The sequence below is a fragment of the Equus przewalskii genome, chromosome 1 (assembly GCF_037783145.1).
Source record: "Equus przewalskii isolate Varuska chromosome 1, EquPr2, whole genome shotgun sequence".
Classification (NCBI taxonomy): domain Eukaryota; kingdom Metazoa; phylum Chordata; class Mammalia; order Perissodactyla; family Equidae; genus Equus; species Equus przewalskii.
Genome location: NC_091831.1, coordinates 17,743,538 through 17,761,852, shown reverse-complemented (window position 1 = coordinate 17,761,852; position 18,315 = coordinate 17,743,538). Strand labels below are relative to the sequence as shown.

General features: G+C 43.1%; 1 long non-coding RNA gene across 2 annotated transcripts in view; it reads left to right on the top strand.

Moving 5' to 3' along the window:
* The window catches only part of LOC139080243 (uncharacterized), a 37,958-nt gene extending 19,963 nt beyond the window's left edge, over nt 1–17,995 (top strand). The window contains exons 2-3 of one of the 2 annotated variants that reach the window (XR_011534582.1): nt 9,271–9,451; nt 12,196–17,995. This is a non-coding gene — a long non-coding RNA (uncharacterized lncRNA). Of the gene's footprint in view, nt 1–9,270; nt 9,828–12,195 lie in introns of those variants that run through there. The other variant, XR_011534577.1, reaches the window with a different exon arrangement.
* The last annotated feature ends 320 nt before the right edge of the window (nt 17,996–18,315 follow it).

The window sequence follows — 18,315 nt, the reverse complement described above, 5'->3', positions numbered from 1 at the left end:
TCTTATGTGTTAGTGCGGTAAGATTTTTTTTTTTTACTATGAACTGTTATGTTGATTATGCAGTAAACACATGGAGGAGAGATTCCAGAGACGGGAAAGGGAGTAACAGCAATGAAAGGGAGAATCCGTCTGGGCAGTCAGAAGGTACTAAGGGCAGCACCAGGAGGTTTCTGTCTGGGGAAGTCTGACTCATTCTCATGCAAGAATCCAACAGAAGGACCTTGCACAAAGGGTCAGATCTGATTTTCCATCTTCAAGTTTATATTTGCTTCCCTCCAACAACAACTGCTTCATTCGTGGTTGGCACATCCATCATTGAGTTCAACTGAGCTGAACGGGGTTTTCTTTCTCCTTAAAAACTTACATTTCATTAAACAGGAAGACAAAGAGAATACAAAAGTAAAGATAATTAGAAACAGATATCGATATATCACCACCTACGAGAATTGGCTAATATTAATATTTGGCCATAGTTCAAGATCTCTTAAAAATAAAAAAATAAAGATGAAGTTGCAGCTCCTCTGTTTCCTGGCCAGTACCATTCTCCTCTCTCCCTCCCCGGAGGCAACCTCTTTCATGAATTTAGTAAGCATCCTTTCCCAAGGTTTTGTACCTGGCCCTTACATAAACACATAAATGTATCAAGAACATTGTCTTGTTACTTTTAACATGTTACAAGCATCATATTGGAGGTATTTATCTACAATTTGCTATTTTCCAGCTAATATGTTTTGAGATCTAGCATTCTACATCTTAGAGAGTCTCAGTGACCACTAGTTTAGAGAACTATTTAGAAAAAAAGGATAATTCCCATTGGGAAAATGTTCCTATTAGATAATGAAAGATTAAAGTGATGATTGTGGGGCCAGCCGCATGGCTGAGTGGTTAAAGTTCCGCCCTCTCTGCTTCGGCGGCCCAGGTTTGCGGATTCAGATCCTAAGCCCAGACGTACTCCACTGGCTGGTCATTCCATGGAGGCATCCCATGTACAAAGCAGAGGAGGATTGGTACAAATGTTAGCTCAGGGCTAATCTTACTCAAGAGAAAAAAAGAGGAAAATTGACATCAGATGTTAGCTCAGGGTGAGTCTTCCTCACCATAAATAAATGAATAAATAAAGTGATGATTGTTATGGACAAAAGAAAGACATTAAAAGCCCTCAGTTGTACCTCCAAGGGTATCGTGAGCATCTCTGATCTGTCGAATTAAAAAGCACAACATTTAAAAAAAATGCACTGAGTCCTAATCAGCCTGGATATTTATGTTTTTATTTCATGGAGCTATTTTATTCAAATGAAAGCGCTTTAAAGATGAAAGCACGTTTTTTTCCTCCCAAAATTAAATCATCCCATCCTTCATCCCACAAAGTTCGTTAAAGTAGAAAAAAGTAAATACTACGTTCTTCCCTTTTTATGGAGTTTCAGCTTACTTATGTTAGGGCTTGCTTCAATTTTATTTCCTCATTTCTTGTCACAGCTTGTAATTCCCCTACAGTGAAAGTTATTCTTTTTTCCATCTTTTAAATTATGCAAAGTAGTGGTCTGGAGGGAGGGCTCATTAACTCTATTTTTTGTGTGTGGTTTTCTCTCACTATTTCATTGCAAGGCTATGTTTTTTAAAAGACCTCACGCTGGTGAATGCAAGCTGACATAATAGAGCATAACACTGTTTTTTGGAGTCTGAAGATCTGTGATGTAAATACCCAAGTTTGTTTTTAAAACGTTTTCATAATCCACTGTATAAATATACATATTTACATAATTTCCAAAACATGTACTTTGAAGTGACAATCCTTCCAGCATTATCTATCAGTAACCAGTAAATGTGGGATCTGCAAGCTTGAATTCCAACGTATCACTTTATCATTTTCAAAGTTTCTGAGAGTTCAAACTCAGAGGACAGACTTGCCCCCCCATCTTGCTTCAAGAAAACATCTTCAGCGTGTCATCCACTCTGGAGGGAAGAAGATGCCCGAGTTTTGATAAACTTGACCTCTGTGGAGTCATACCAGAGGGAGCTGAAGTAAAATCAATGTCTGTAGGCATTGAACTTTAAACTTGTCCTTCTAGGCAACATTTTGCAATTCCTTCTGTGATCCCCTTTTTATTTTGCCCCCTAACTTCTGATCAGGGCCAAGGGGGTTTCAGTGGAAGTCAGCAAAGACAACACACACTCCCCTTCGGAAATGTGGAGGGATTTCCTGTGTCTGAGTGGTTTCCTCTGGGCTTGATCTACCCTGGCTTGGAGCAGGGGAGCTCAGACAGAGAGGGAGAGGGCTGATAACAGTTTCAGTGGAGTTTTACTTATCTTTGCTTGCCAGGGAAAGCACCTGAATGTGACCTCTCTGGGTATTTCCAGCCTCAGATGCCCACCTGTGGCTGAAACCAAAGAACAAAGATAGCCAGAGACACTTTGGACCAAGCCCTCCGCTAGGTCTTGACTAAAGCTTTTACCTGGCCCTCTATAAGTTTCTCCCAAGAAGAATTCTTTTTGATCATTTGCTTCAACAGCCTAGGTCACATGTTGGTATATTCTAGGCTTTCCAATTCAACAGAAGGGCCTTCTCTTGACCCGTGTTGGACTTTCATTTTTTACTACATTGAAAATTTTTTTGGTTTGTTATCTTTTATTATAGCTTCACTTATTGAAGTTTGTTCTACTAATGTTTTCTCTGCATTTTCATCTTTAAAAAGCAAACTGGAAACAGTAAAAATAAGAGGAAGAGATTCAAAGGAGGCCAAACGCCAACTGTCCCCCAATGTGCTCCGCCTTGCTCAACCCTTCCCGCCTGTCAATGGATCTCTCATTTCAGTTCCAGATGGTCTTCTGGACCTTGAAGACAGCTTTCTGGGAGAAGTTTCAAGTCTCACACCTAAAATCATTATTCTTGGCAGCTCAGTGGAGGATACAGGCTAAAATATTCTCTCTGGGGAACTGTAATCTCAGCCCTAAAGATGGGTTAGTGGGGCCCGAAGCACACTCTCTTATCTCAAGATGAGTAATCTTACCAATTAAAATTCTTGATTTCTCAACTGCATAACTTTCTCACACTGAGGTGGTTGAGAGGAATGTTGGCTATCCAACATTCTGTCCCTCTAGATCACTTTCGGTCTTCTTCCATCCAAATCTCGCCTTCTTAAACACTCAATGTAAGCAAAACCAGAAAAGGACCAGAGCATCCAGTGTCTTGATACCATCATCATCATGATCATCATGAAACACTTACATAACACCTGTTCTTCGCGGGACCCTTACAGTACACAGACGTGTAAGAAGCACTTCCTGCCCCGGAGGTGTCCCTAATAGTGTGTGACTATAGGGCACACATATATTGGCATAAAAGGAAAAAATAAATAGATTTCAGGAGAATGTTATGAGAGGTGTCCTCTCAACGAAGCAGGCAATAAATACTGCAGGAGTTCAGGAAAGAGAGACACCGCAGAGCCTGGGGAATCCAAAAATGATCTCAGTAAAGAGGTGAGACTTGGGAGATGGCAGGAGTGAGATTAAGAGAGAGAAGGACATTCATTCTTCCAAGGAGAAGCATGTGAACAAAGATGGAAAGAGGAAGGAACGCAACCTGTCTGAGGCCACTCAATGGACCAGAGCTTGATGCCCAAGGTTTGTTTCACCTGCAGGGCAAGGACTGCCTTCTTTCTACTCGTGCTGTATAGCGTCCAGGCCATTTGGTGTCTCTGGGGAATAGTGAATCACGACGTCTAGGCCTCTGTTATGGAAACAAAATTTTACCATTTGTCTCCTGCCCAGTTTCTAACAACAGTGTGAGTTTACAGCTTGGAAAAGATTGAGAACTGTATTTATTTTAACTTACTTAATTCTGATAACACTAGCACATATTTTTCATCATTTAAAATTAATACATACAGTGGTATGTATGTATTACATACATGAAAACTCACTCTTTTCAGCAGACAGCCCTGCAAGTTTTGACAAATGCATACAGCCGTGTAACCACAACCACCGTCAAGATATCAAACAGTTCTATCAGCCAGAACATTTCCCTGTGCCCTTAGCAGGAAACCCTTCTCCCTCACCTCCAGCTTCTGGTAGCTACAGATCTGTTTTCTGTCCCTACAATTTTGCCTTTCCTCGGATGTCATATAAATGGAATCACACATCCTTTTGAGCCTGGCTTCTTTCACTTAACATATTTGAGATTCATCTCTGTTGTTGCATTTATCGGTAGTTGATTATTGTTTGTTGCTGGGTAGTATTCCATCGTATAGATGTACCAGAGTGTTTATCCATACAAAAGCTGAAGGACATTTGACTTGTTCCTACTTTTTGGGCAATTACAAATAAAACTGCTATAAACATTCACATACAGGTATTTGTGGGAATGTAGTTTTCACTTCACTTGCATAAATACTTAGGAATGGGACTGCTGAGTCATATAGTAGCATATGTTTAGTGTTATAAGAAACTGCCAAACTTTTCCAAAGTGGCTGTACTATTTTGCATTCCCACCAGCAGTGTATAAGACTTCCAGTTTCTCTGCATCCTTGTCAACACTTGATACTGTGATTTTTTTTTTAACACAGCCATTCTTATAGATGCGGGGCAATATCTCATTTTAGCTTTAGCTTGCATTTCCCTAATTACTAATGATATTGTGCATCTTTCCAGCACACTGGTAGGTTTTTTGTTTTTTTGTGTGTTTTTTGAGGAAGATTAGCCCTGAGCTAACATCTGCTGCCAATCCTTCTCTTTTTGCTGAGGAAGACTGGCCCCCACAACAATGAGTTATCCATCCCAAAATGTCAACAGTGCTGAGGTTGAGAAATTGTACTAGAATGTTGTCAGAAAGATTCCAACATAGGCCACCCTGGAGATTATGGGAGCTCTTTATGCTATATTACATTTCACTAAATAAAAATGAACTTAGAAAACCATTTTCCAGTTGATCTTAAACCTTGTTTTAACTGCCAGTCTGCCCTGGGGGTCATGTATCACGGCCCTCGGCTTGTTACTTCCCATGGCAAGCTTTCTCTCAGGTTTAGACGCACGCTCTGCTAACTTATGTGTCTGCCCTTCCTCTGACCTGAATAAACGTCAAATCATTGAGGTTTTCCTTTGTGATGGAGTTCATTTTAGTGGTGAGACTTTGTATTATCAAACTTTGGCCCAAAGTAAGTTACGTTTGCCTTGTAAATCCTTGAAAATGCTTATAATTTATTACCAAAAAGGCAAGTCACTTACTCTTTCTGCGTGTCAGTTCCTCTGCCATGAAATAAGAGAACCAGAGAGGCAGCTCATTGCCGAGGGCCCTTCGAGCTCTCCTGTGCTTTGATTCCTATCGGAGACTCTTGGGTGCCACTGCCATCCAGCAGCACCATGAAATCATTCATGTACCATTTGTAGGCACCAAAGGTATACATTGATTTGACAACCCTTGCCTCCAAGCACCTCCCAAAAGATAATTAACAGATATACAAGACTACGTGATTGGTCCAGCACGAGTTTGGCTTCCTTTAAAGACTCCTTGTAGATCCTAGTCGTTTTTAGATTTGGGTTTTTATTCAAGTTCAGAAGCAGAGCCGTTTCCAGTCCGTGTTTGCGATCCCGGAAGTTCATATGGTATAGAACGGGTATAGAAAGATCAGAGAGGCAGAAAGGCAAAGACCGGCAACTGCTATCGCCAAATACTGCTCTCAAATTTTTATCTCATTTTTCTTACCACTAATGCAAAACAATAACTTCCTTCAACAGGTACATATTGTGTGTCTACTCTGTTCTCAGCACTGTGCCAGAGAGTTAAGTAGACACTAAAGAAGATTAAGATATGGCACCTTTCCTTCCACAATCTGTCTTGACACAGGGAAAGACTGGACCATCACCCTCAAATCATTAGCAGGAAATACAAAGCCTGGACTGTCAGCTCCTCGGAGATTTGTGTCCCCAGAGCTGACAGCGGCCCGGACCAGGCCCTAAGGAAATATTTCATTGATGAAGTGATGGAGCACCAAGCAGTCCTTCTCAAATTATCTCTGGTAAAGGACCATTTTTTAAATTTCCAATCCATTAGAGACCATTGCATTAGTAAAATGTGATAAAAATGTGCTTGATGTCACAACAATGCCAAGTTGTTACACAAGTTTTTAAATGCTTTATCGTAATCCTAATCCTGTGAAAACCACAGAAACAAAGCACCCCATAGACCAGCACTGGTCCCCAGACCACACTTTGGCAATAAGAGGAAGAGAGAAAAGAGTGACTGAATGATCGAGGGTGCGTGAACCCACAGTTCACATTGATTTCATCCACTAAGTCTGCGATTTGATGCAAGTAAGAAACTGAAACGATCAGAATGACTTCCCATCCTCAAAACCCACCCAGACTTGAATTGTTTCCCCAAATCCTCCTTCTCCCAAATCTGTCTTCTCTTTGGGCATTGGATAGGGGCAGAAATAAAAGTAAAAAAGGAAGAGAGGCAGATGTGGGACTCTGGGGTGGCGATCCCCATTCAGAGTCAATTGACAGAGAGGTGTTCCCAGGGGCCCACCCAGGCTCTCCCTCACCTCAGCTCACTCAGGCTACCTTGCATTTATTCAGTTCGTGGACTTCAATCACACTCAGCTGTGAGCTGAGATTTGTAGACTGTAGCTTCTCACGCCTCCCAGATTAGTCACTGGGCAGGACCCGTCGTACAACATCACGGTCAAGCCACTCTCTGAAGACATTCCAGCCACTGACCTACAACCTAATGCTTCTCTAATTAGTGTTTCTAGCTCACTGAAGCATCCAGTTACGGCGATCAAAGACGCCTCTCCTTCCCTTCCATCTCGCCCACGGCCCCTGCCAGCCGCAGTCACCATAAGGTGGCTGTGACTTTCCTTTCCTCTCAGTCTGGCCAACTGCAAACCAGTGACCTAGAGAGGAGTCCCCGCCTCCCATTAGCAGCCCCGGGCATTCAGCTCTCTGCGGAAAGCTTTTTATTTTAAGAGCTGAAGCAAACTGTCATTGTAATAACTCTTCCACAACTCAGGATGAAACTTCATCACAAAACCAAGCGCCTGCTGGAAAAGGAAAGCAACAAGAGGTCAGTGTTCTGAACTTTATGGCCGCCCAGCTTTGGATTCGGCCATCTCCACCCAGCTGCTGAGAAAAAATGACGTGTGAAAAGTCTTCTGTCTGTCCCAATACTTTTGTGGATGGTGCCGAATATTTTGCAGGACATGGTAACAGAAACACATTCTGCTGCTAAGTGAGGCGTCATCGAAACTGTTGTCATGAAAGGATACAAAAAAGAAATATGCATCAGACTTAGCTCATCGAGGCAATGTTCAGAGTGATCCTATCAGCACTGCATCTTTTCAATTACTCAAGAAGTCAGGAAATTAATTTGACCTGGAAACAACCAGAAGCAACCAAACTTCGTGCTTCCTGACACTTTGACATAAAACTTTGAGTAAACAATATTAAAGTTGAATGATATTATTTTGAGAAACAGTTACTGGAATTGCCTCTCAGCTGTTCTTCCCACCTTCAGTCTCTTCTGACGTCTATCTACCCTGCATATTAAATTAATCTTCCCCAAATACTCCTCTCATATTCCTCTTTTGCTCATGAATCTACAATGGCAGCCAATCATTTATCTCAAAGAGCCATTGCCTTGTAGAGCAGAAGGAATCTCAACCATTTCATCCAGTTTCCTTATTTGCAAGGTGGTGAAGTGAACGTCCAGAAAAGGTGATTTACTCGTAGTCGCTCAGCTAGTAATTGACAGAAATAAGAACTGAAACTTCAAATCCAGGGCATGGCGGTATTTTTTTTTTTTTTTTTTGCCTTAATTCCTTTGAAAAACTTTCAAAGCACAATTTGACCCCCCGTTCCTAGAGAGTTCCCAGCTCAGCCTCACTGCTGTGCCCAGACCTTCCTCTTTGCTTAGGCTGGCCCTTCAGCCAGAAGGTGCCCTCCCTCCATCCCTGTGCTCTTTCCACCACGCTTCTCCATGAAGCCCAGCCCCAGGTCTCTACTCCTCCTTTCTGGCTCCTCTCGTACTCATTGGCTATACTTTGTGGTTTAGCACTCAATCACATACCATTTTGTTCATTAAGTGTTCCTTGGATCTTTTCTTCTTAATTAACATCACAGAGTCTTGGGAAATTAGAGATGAAAAGTATCTAAAAGTCATCCAATTGGACACCATACCTGTACCGCATTGCTGACCAACTCTTTCGGAACACTGCGAAGAAGGAGAAAATTAATACCTGACCCCAAACTGCTCATTTCAAGTTAGACAATTCTATTTGTCAGAAAGCCCCTCCTTATGCTGAGACAAAAATTTCCTTCCCACCCATCTCCACCAAAATTGACCCTATTTCTGTTCCCCGGGATGACACAAAGTAAATATAACTCCTCTTCCATATAGCATCTTGTCAGATATTTAAAGACAATTTTTATGCATCCTCTCTTCTCCTAGCCCTCTCCCTTCCCCAGGGGTCTCCCTTCCAGTCCAAATAACCCCATTCATCCCATTCTGCCCATGACGTGGTCTTGAGCATGCTGCTCACAATGCTCTTAAATTGTCATCAAAAAGATTTGAACACAATATCAGAAAATAGGAAATTAGAAAATAGTCTTTTGATGGCCTAATAGAGTGGCCCAATCACCACCTTTGTTCTAAAAAGCTACACCTCTACTAATGTGTCCTGCAACCTCACCAGCTTTCTGAAGCCCACATCACACTGTGGCTCCACAGTGAGCTTGTGAAAACTATGATTTAGGGCCTGGCCTGGTGGCACAGCGGTTAAGTTTGCACGTTCCACTTTGGCAGCAGGGGGTTCGCCGATTCAGATCCCAGGTATGGACCTATGCACAGCTTGTCAAGCCATGCTGTGGCAGGCATCTCACATATCAAGTAGAGGAAGACAGGCACGGGTGATAGCTCAGGGCCAGCTTTCCTCAGCAAAAAGAGGAGGAATGGCAGCAGATATTAGCTCAGGGGTAATCTTCCTCAAAACAAAAACAAAAACAAAAACTATGATTTATTATCAGGGCACATCTTCTCTCTTTAGTATACGTGCAGGTAGATTTTCAGATTTTTGCAGACTGTTGCATTTATTCTTGTTAAAATCATCTCTTCCTTCTTTCATTGAATAAGTCATTATTGAATTTCTTGGCATCCTGTGAGAAACAAAGGATCAGACACTGGTCCTTCATCAAAAGGTATTTATAGTAGGTAAGGTAAGACACCCATAAATAACTTTATTCTAAGATAAACAATAATGTGCTTTTAATGAATTTCAGTTATGGAACCATGGGAGTTCAGAGAAGAGGAAACTGCTCCCATCCAGGGGGAGAGAAGACAGAAGGCTTCGTGGAGCTTTGACTATGCCAAAGTGTTGGGAAGGAAATTCTCTGTGACTGGAACAGGATGGACAGAGATACAGAGGCAAGAGATCAAAGAATAGAAATGTAAACACAGAGGGTAAGAGTAGAAATCGTGAGTTTCACTGACACCTCTGATTCCAGACCCATCTCACAGGGCGCTTCCTTGCTTTCCTCCATTCCATCTTTGCACATCTCTTCCTCACAGTGAGGACTTTGGCTCCCAAAATATTGACACATTTACTCATATGCTCATTTCTACAACACTCATCGCCACACCTATGTCACTACAAAAAACAAATCTACCAAAAAGAATTCAAGATTTGTTGACAGTTCTTTTTTTTTCCCCCTAGACTGAGGGTACATAGTCAAAGAACTATATTCAAAACTTGCCCTGATTAATTCTCGCCCTCCCCCACCTCTATTCAGCATGGTTGTGCTAGTCCTTTGAAATACAGATGGTTCCTTTGTTTCCATTTGCGTTCAGTTTTGGTTTTGTTCCTCTTATTTTTCTTGATTTGACTTTATTTTCCTAACATAGTGCTTGACCAGTACTCATGTGCTTGACCAGAGACTTTATTTTATGCCTGTATTCTCTGGTAGCTTACCACACCTGGCAAACTAGACCATTCATAATAAGCAGTTGTTTTTTGATTCACTCATTACTGAATAGATAGTTGGAAATTGTGTATAACAATCAGAGATACCCAGTGTTGAAGGGGGTCTTAAATTGAACCTTCAGAGCTCATGTAAGCTCAAGCCTTTGATGTCCAATTATGGCAAAGTCTGATATGCCCAAAAAGTCTCAAGCTAACCAAGCGGGTACACCCAGATGGCAGCCCTTGGATGCCCCAAAGGAAGGTACTCCATCTGGGATGCCATTCAGTGGTACCCTGGGGAAACATGTCCTGGGGCTTTGTCCTTGATGTCATAGTAGCTGTTGAAAGATTTTTAGAAGCAGCACCTGCTGAATAAACGACCCCAAATGAGTGCTGCTTCTTCCACTATGGGCAAGGCTGCAGGAAAGAAGAAAAGCTTAATCTTCCTCGGAGGTTTGGACAGATCTGTGAACACGCTGCATTTCTTGGGTGCAAATAGGGCACCCGTTTTTGAGAAACCTGGCAAATCAATTGCAGCCAGACTGGCCTCTCCCTGGAGAAGAGATAAGAAAGATGTGATCCTTTAAATAAATCATTATGAAAAAAGGGCTCTAGTTAACAGGGATCTATTTGTTTCATTTTAAAATTATACTTATCAATCACTATAAATGTGATGATTAACCCATTATTTCAATAATTGGCTCTAACATGCAAACACAGGACCAAAAGACAAACTACTTGTGTGAGTGCTGCCAAAGGCTAACTTCAAAATTACAAAGCTCTTTTTTTCCCATGAAATTCAGTGGCAGGTTCATACATTAAGCATGCTTTTCCTCCTTTCCTCTCCACGGGAAGGGGGAAAACATGTGCAGGTTTATTGGTAGCATCTAGAAGTGTGCTTTGCTGAGTGCCTCATACCAGCAGTGCCTGGTGGGAACCCAAGAACGGACTCAGCCCAGCAGCCTGGAGGCTCCTGTGACATGAATCCTTTGGTAATTCAGCTGGTAGCCAGGCTTTTCCCCAAAGCCGTCAAACCATCTCACTGGAGAGCAGAATGCAGGAAGGGACCTGAGTAAACTTCTCTCGTTTGAAGGTTGAAAACACATTTCTGACCATGGGATGCAATTAGAGGGAAAACAGAACTCGTCAATATCATCCATTTTTACCTAAACCTGGTGATATAAGAGAAGATCTCCAGTCTAGAGATAAACTTGAGTCATAGACAGATTAAATGCCTAGCCCTAACTATTCCATCCTATTTCTCATTCTGGACCTCCTTCAATAAAAGCTACAGGAGGATTCATTTATTGATCACATAGTATGTGCAAAGCAAAGTGCCAGATGCAAACGTAATGAGACATTTGACATAGTGTGTCAGTTACCTGTTGCCATGTAATAAACCACCTGAAACTGAGTGGCTAAAAACAACCACCATTTTATTTGCTCTGGATTCTGTGGGTCAGCAGTTTGAGCTGGGCTTAGCCAGTGGCTCTTCTGCTGGTCTGGCCTAGAGTCACTCATGCTGCTGAAGTCATCTATCCGGCATGCAGCTGGGGTTGGGTGGTCTAAGACGGCCTCACACGCGTATCTGGAGGTTGGTGTTGGCTGTCAACTGGGTCACGTGTCTCTAACAGGCGAGCCTGGGTTTCTTCACACGGAGGCAACGTTCTGAAAGCGTTGGTACACAAACACTTTTCAAGCTTCTTATGTCATATTTGTTGATATCCCATTGGCCAAAGCAAGTCCTACAGACAAACCGAGAGTCACTGTGGGAGGAGACCACCAAGGGTGGGGAGGGGGAATTCACTAAGGACCATTACTGGGATAATCTGCCACACGTGATCATGTAAGGAAAGAGACTATACCCATTAAAATCAAAACCTCAGTACAAGCCTTACTAGGGCTCCTCAAGACTCCAGGCCAGGACTCTTTCTCTACCCTACACCACTGTCCTCACCAGTCTGCCTCCGCTGCCTGATTAATGTGCCAATCCCATCAGGCTCTGGTAGACTCAGGGATCTACAAGACTTCGAGACCTCGTCTCCAAGACTCTTAGTCTCTCAGCCTAGCACCCATTTTGATCCTGGTCAGCCAAATCTCTTTTTTTTATTTTGTTTTAACTAGCTTAAAAATATAGAAAAATAAAATACATACTTAGTTTTTAAAAAAAAAAAACCTAACTAGCACATAACAATAAAAATGAAAAGGAGTTCTTCAACCCTGTCTACACAATCGTCTCTTCTAGGTTTTTCTTCAGAAGACATGCCAGCATTATCTGAACTCCCAAGTCCTTCTCATTTCCCACTCAGGACTTTCAAGCTACAGGAATTCCTCGGGTCTGCAAAAGCGGGCAGGGGTCGAGTGGGTCTTCCAGCCTCCACAGATGTCCTGCAATCTCCTGGGTACTCCCTCCCGGGCAGCTGTTTAAGTCTGCATTTGTTAACCTCAGAACTCTTGAGCAGGGGGTCCCCTCCACCCTCCCGGAGCTTATCCTCGGGGAGCTGGTGACGAGACCTCCCTGCAGGGGCCGGTGCAGCACTGAGCGAGGCTTCCATGCTCGCGTGAGAGCAGGCACGAGTAATTCAGTGGGAGACCCAGAGCACCAGCAGCCAGGAGGTTTCAAAGGTGTTACACGGGGAGCATCACCGAGTCCCTGTCTCTGCCTCCCAGGCATACATCTTCATCTCAGATTCCAATTAGAAATTTATTTTCTCCAGCAAATACCACAGTTAACGCACTCCATTGGCATAATATGCGCACACTATAAAGAGCTAAATGTTGTACCCCAGAGCAGGTAGACACGGGACGGAATACACACCCGGGGCAAGCAACAGGGACAGGCAGGCAGACACAGCGCTGGCCTCGGTGAGAAGACCGTACTTAAAAAGAACTGAGAATAAAGGCATCGGCAGAAACTGAGACTAGTAATGATGACCCTGGTGCTCAGACCAGCATGGGAGCTGCAGAAGAGGAGCAGCCGTGCCTGGACACAGGCAGAAGAGAAACCCAGACTGGAGCAAAATGAGCACTATTCTCTCAGCCACGCAAAGCCCAGAGTTTTCATCAACTCCCCTGTGCTCAGGAAATTAATACAATAATCATCGATATCAGAGTGCAGGCTACATATGCACATGAAATGCATATGCACAGTATAAATTAGTCTTCAATTCATTGCATTCAACTGCAATTCGCATTTAATAACAGCAGTTTCCAGTTATTCTTATCAGATCTTTTTTACTGTCTCCCTAAAGCCCCAGATTAGAGAACTCTTGCAACTATTGTTAGAGGAAAACGTGTGGGCTATGCAGACACTCTCTGAATATTGCTGCCAAGGTGCTGATGGCTAGAGGGAGAAAGGCCCAGGCAAGCCTCTCTCTTTTTCGAATCTTGCTTTAATAAGGCTTTTTTTCTGCCAGTTCTTGGGACATGTCGTACTTCCTTTAAAGGTCTGAACTCACCCTTTCTAGGAAGATCCACATTCCCCCTCACCTCTTTTCTTAAACAATAGCAGTTCTGAGCATCTTTTCCCTGTCTCTTTTTGCTTCAATGCCACCTTCTCCTAATCCTCAATCTTGTTTTGAAATAATATTTATTGTTATTAAACTTGCCCCTTAATCTCTTTTTTATTCTTCCTCTGGGTTCTGGGAGAATTTCCCAATCTTATCTTCCCCTCCACTGATTTACGTTTCTGTGGTATCCGATGCCTCCATTGGGGTTTGCAATTTGGCAATCACATTTTCCATCTCCACACCGCCCCTCCTGCTCTCAGATGTCTCCTCCTCAAGATTGCTTTGACTGTTTCCCCAGAAGCAACGTTCTCTCGGATCTTACTGGGAACACAGATTAGACCATCTTTTGCACTGAGTTTATTTCATAGTTTATTTTGCATATTTGCTTGATTCCTCTGCTGGGTTCCCTTCGTTAGAACTGTGGGGTTCTCTGTGTCTCAAGCATTCCGTCTGAGCCGAGCCTTCCAGAGAGACATGGACGAGCTATTGGGAGTTGAGATACAATCTTTCAAAATGATGGAGCCTGATTGAATTTTTCACAAGTGAAAGGATTCACTCTGGTTTCACCTTGCTAGGTCAGAGGTCAGCAGCTTCCACAGAGAGTGTGGTGGGGATTGGCGAGAAAAGAAGGGAGGAAGGCGGCGCCATGGCCCCTTGGGCAGAGGGCTTCTCCTACCTGCCAGAGACCCCTGTTCATGTTTACAGCAACACACGTGCTTTGCCGGATGCAACTGTCCTCCGAGCAGGCAGCCCGGATTCCCCGACTTTGCCTGGCGCCTCTGTCTACTCCAAGTGCTGCAGCTGGAAAGAATTGCTCCCCTAAGATTCTAGGAGCTGGGAGAATCTCAGTGTTTCTCTCCCTCCCTCGCCTGCCCCCACTGCCCCACATGCTCAACTCCAGCCCTGACCCTCAAATTTGGTGGACGTGTGTGAGGATCTAAGACTCTTCCGCTTCCTAGATAAGTGGTACCTTTACATGCGTGTGTAATGAGATGGAGGTGGGGGGTATCGTAGTTACCAGAATTCCTTTCAGGGAGAGCACTGTATTTGAGAGAGAGAATTCGACAAGCTGCTTGGTAGAGTGGATGAGACTCCAAAGGTATATTCTTATTACTAAAGGGTGATTGCTTAACTGTAGACCATGAGACAGGATGGGGAATTTGTTTTGTTCCTGAGAAGTAACAGAGAGCGAAAAAGAGAAAGAAAGAGGGGAAAAGGAGAAAGGGAAGTCATAGAGACAGCAAAACCCCATGCACTGTGTGATGTCGCCAGTGCCCTGATCTTCACATCTTCAGTTAAGGCAGTTTCTCAATGTCGACACCGTTGACATTTGGGGCTGGATAATTCCTTGCCTTGGGCGCTGTCCTGTGCACTATAGCATCCCTAGCCTGTACTCACTAGATGCCAGTAGCACTTCCCCACCAGTTGTGACAACCGAAAATGTCTCCAGACACTGCCAGATGTTCCCTGGGAGGCAAAATTGCCCCAGTGAAGAACCGCTGAGTTAAGACAACTAATCTCATTAAGTGCCTGGTCTGAATGAATTTTTTGGAAAAAGCATTGAAGGCTTTGAGTTTCTGACCAGCCTGATATGGGGCCAAGCAGAGACAGCATGAGGGGTAGGGGGCCCAGAAGCAGATGGCTGGTGAGAATAGAAACCACAGGAATTCACACATAGGATGGGTCGGACTTTGAAGTTTTATGGGCTGTGGGCTCTGGGGGTGGTGAGTTTGCCTGATGTCTGTGTTACTGAGTCAGTCCCAGATCAGATCATCCCTTCCTTTAATCTGGTTGGGTCTGAGCTGTAGATGACAGAGATTCCTCTGTGTTCCTGGTACATGGTAGTCAGTCTTCCTTAGTCTCCAGCTCAAAGACTGGCTGTTCCTGTTTCTTTGGTGGGAATCTGGGAGAGACCTAGAAGTCGTCCCACCCAGAAGTTGTCCTGTTAACCGAGTCTCCACGCCAGTTTTGAGTCTCCTCCAATAGGCGAGACACCAGTGGGCATTTATGTTGACACGGATGGGGAGTGTCTCGTGCAGGAAGATGGGCATGGCTGACAGTCACACTGAAGGACCTCAGGACAGTGTTTTTCAAGCTCAAGTGGAGTAATGTTTTTTGGTGGCTTCCGTCAAGACAGATGTGTCCTGAAATCTTGTGTGGCCAACTGCTTGCTTTTTTTAATTTAATTTAATTTTTTAATTTTTGTCTGGGCTAATCAATGCCTAACTCCTAGGGATTTAGGGCTTCTGTCCATTTCCCACCAGCCTCTGCTCCCTTCTCCCACGGGAGAATTCCGACTGGTTTGTTCTGCAAGGTGCCCACCTACTTTTCTTCAGTAAGCACCATGATCTCGTTTTCCAAAATTTTCCAAAATCACTTCCTTCTCTTCTGCCAGATTACCATTCTCTACAAGATTCCTAGCACATAGGTGGATTACCTGTTAATTTAAATCAAGTCAGCAAATACGTGTTGGAGGGTTGGAACAGAATGATGACGACCTGGAAATCATGACTCCACCATTTATCAAGCAATTATTGTGTGCCCTCCAATACTTTAGGGAATTAATTGAATAGCAAAATCCCATTTTAAAGATTAGGAAACTGAGGATTAGAAAGCTTAAGTAACGTGCCTGTTATCACAGTGTTAGTGACTCTACAATCTGCCTGTAAACCCTTTCTCCTTACTGTATTGTAAAATGACAAAAAAGAGGAGAGAGCATCTGCTAAAATTTTGTGGTTTTGGTCAAAGTTAGCATACATTTATTGAAGGAGAGTTCACTTTTTTTTTTTGAGGAAGATTAGCCCTGAGCTAACTACTGCCAATCCTCCTGTTTTTGGGAGGAAGCCTGGCCCTGATCTAATGCCCATCTTCCTCTACTTTATATGTGGGACGCCTACCACAGCATGGCATGCCAAGCAGTGCCATGTCCGCACCCTGGATCAGAACCAGCAAACTCCGGGCCAACGAGAAGCAGAACGTGTGCACTTAACCGCTGCGCCACCAGGCCAGCCCCAGGAGTTCACTTTTAAAAACAGGGTTGTAATCTTTGAAATTCTAGCCTTTAGATAGATTCCTAAAGGTGGAATTTGGGGTCAAAGGTAATGAACATATTTTTCAAGGCTCATGTTATATATTACCAAAGTCCCTTCTTTTCAAATCTTTGGCCCTTTGACAGGTGAAAATATGCTATCTTTTCATTTTACTTGCATTCTTTCTTTATCGCTAAGATTGAACATTCTTTTACACTTATTGGGTGACTGCACTTCTCTTCATGTCCTTTGTCTATTTTTTTGGTGCACTTTTTGCTTGATATTTTGTAAAGTTTGCTTGTAAAGTAAGGCTATTAACCCTTTATCATAGTGCTAAAATATTTTTGCTAAGTTGTCATTTGCCTGTTTATTGTTAGTGTTTCTTTAGACACATAAGAATTTCTTTTATTGTATTGAAACATCTAATTTTTTTCGTTGTAACTTATTCTATTGATATGATACTTAGAAAGTGCTGAATTTTGATGTTTTCTTCTGCTTTTTAAAAGGCTTCTTGCCTTCCTTTTATGCTGATCACCTGTAATGTATTTTAATATTTTGGGTGAAGCTGTAATTTCAATCTTTTACAAATGTAAACCAATTTTTCTACCACTATTGGAATAATCCAAATCTTCCGCCATTAATTCCTTTATGACGCTTAAATATTTAAATGTTCTGGAGTCTCTTTCTGGTTACCTATTGCGTTCCGTCTATCCATTTACCACTTCTTACGCCCAGAGCATTGTGTTTTAAAGTAGCTTTCCAATCTCCTTTAATATTTAAGGCTCCTTTCTCTTCCCATTACCCTTTCCCAAAACTTTCTTAGCTCTGTTGGCATGTTTATTTTTTCAATGAAGTTTAATCATTATGCCTTTTTTTAAGAGAAGCAAAATCTCGTTGTTATTTCCATGGAGGGTGGTGGGGCTGGTCGCCTGCAGTTCCCCCAGCCTGCCTCTGGGCCTTTTAACCCTCTCTGTCCTTGCCTGGAATGCCCTTCCCTCCCCACCCCACTTCATCTCCTGGGTAACTCAAGCCACCAGATTAATTGTCCAGTTGTTTGTCTGTCCGTCCCACGTCACCCCCTCCCTGCCTCCACGCCCTCTACACTGTAAGCCTCTCAGGAGCAGAGCTAGACTCTTGTTCTGACGTTCTGCACGGCAGTCTGCCTTCCAGCACAAAGTGTTGAATAAAAGAAAAGGTGGAAATAGAGCCAAGTGGAGATGGACGTGGGCGGTGAGCTTCAGCTTTGATCTTGAGGAGGCCTCTGGGTGCTTAGCTGGGCCGTCCTGAACTCAGCACCCCAAGGCCCCTTCCTGATCTCCACAGTCTCTTCAAAAGACTTCCATCAAATCTACGCCTCATTCCAGCCTTCTGCAGAACTGCTGGAACACAACCCACGTTGAAGGAATGTCATGACAAGATTTCTGTTAAGGACCCAAGTCAAAGAACCGAATTTTAATTTTGACAGCACAAAGTGTGAATAAACATTACCATGCTTTATTGCTCTAAATCTGTTGCTAAATTCCTTGCTTCTCTACGAGTCAGAAGCCCAATAAACAACTTCTGCAGTGTTCCAATAACTACTTTGTCATTCCAGATACTCTGAATGATTCAGAGTCTTTCTGCTGATTCCAACCACAGAAGTACTTTCTGTCAAAAGCATTAAACCTGAAAATCCATAACTCCCAGGGTCATTGGAAGCAGTTGGGAAAATAAGAAATGCTTTAAGTGATATCTGGAGCTGAAACTGGCTGCAATAGGACTTGGGAGGTAGCATCTTTCGATTTGGTGAGAACGAACTCGAGCTGGGTGTTGTATTTCCGTATCTAT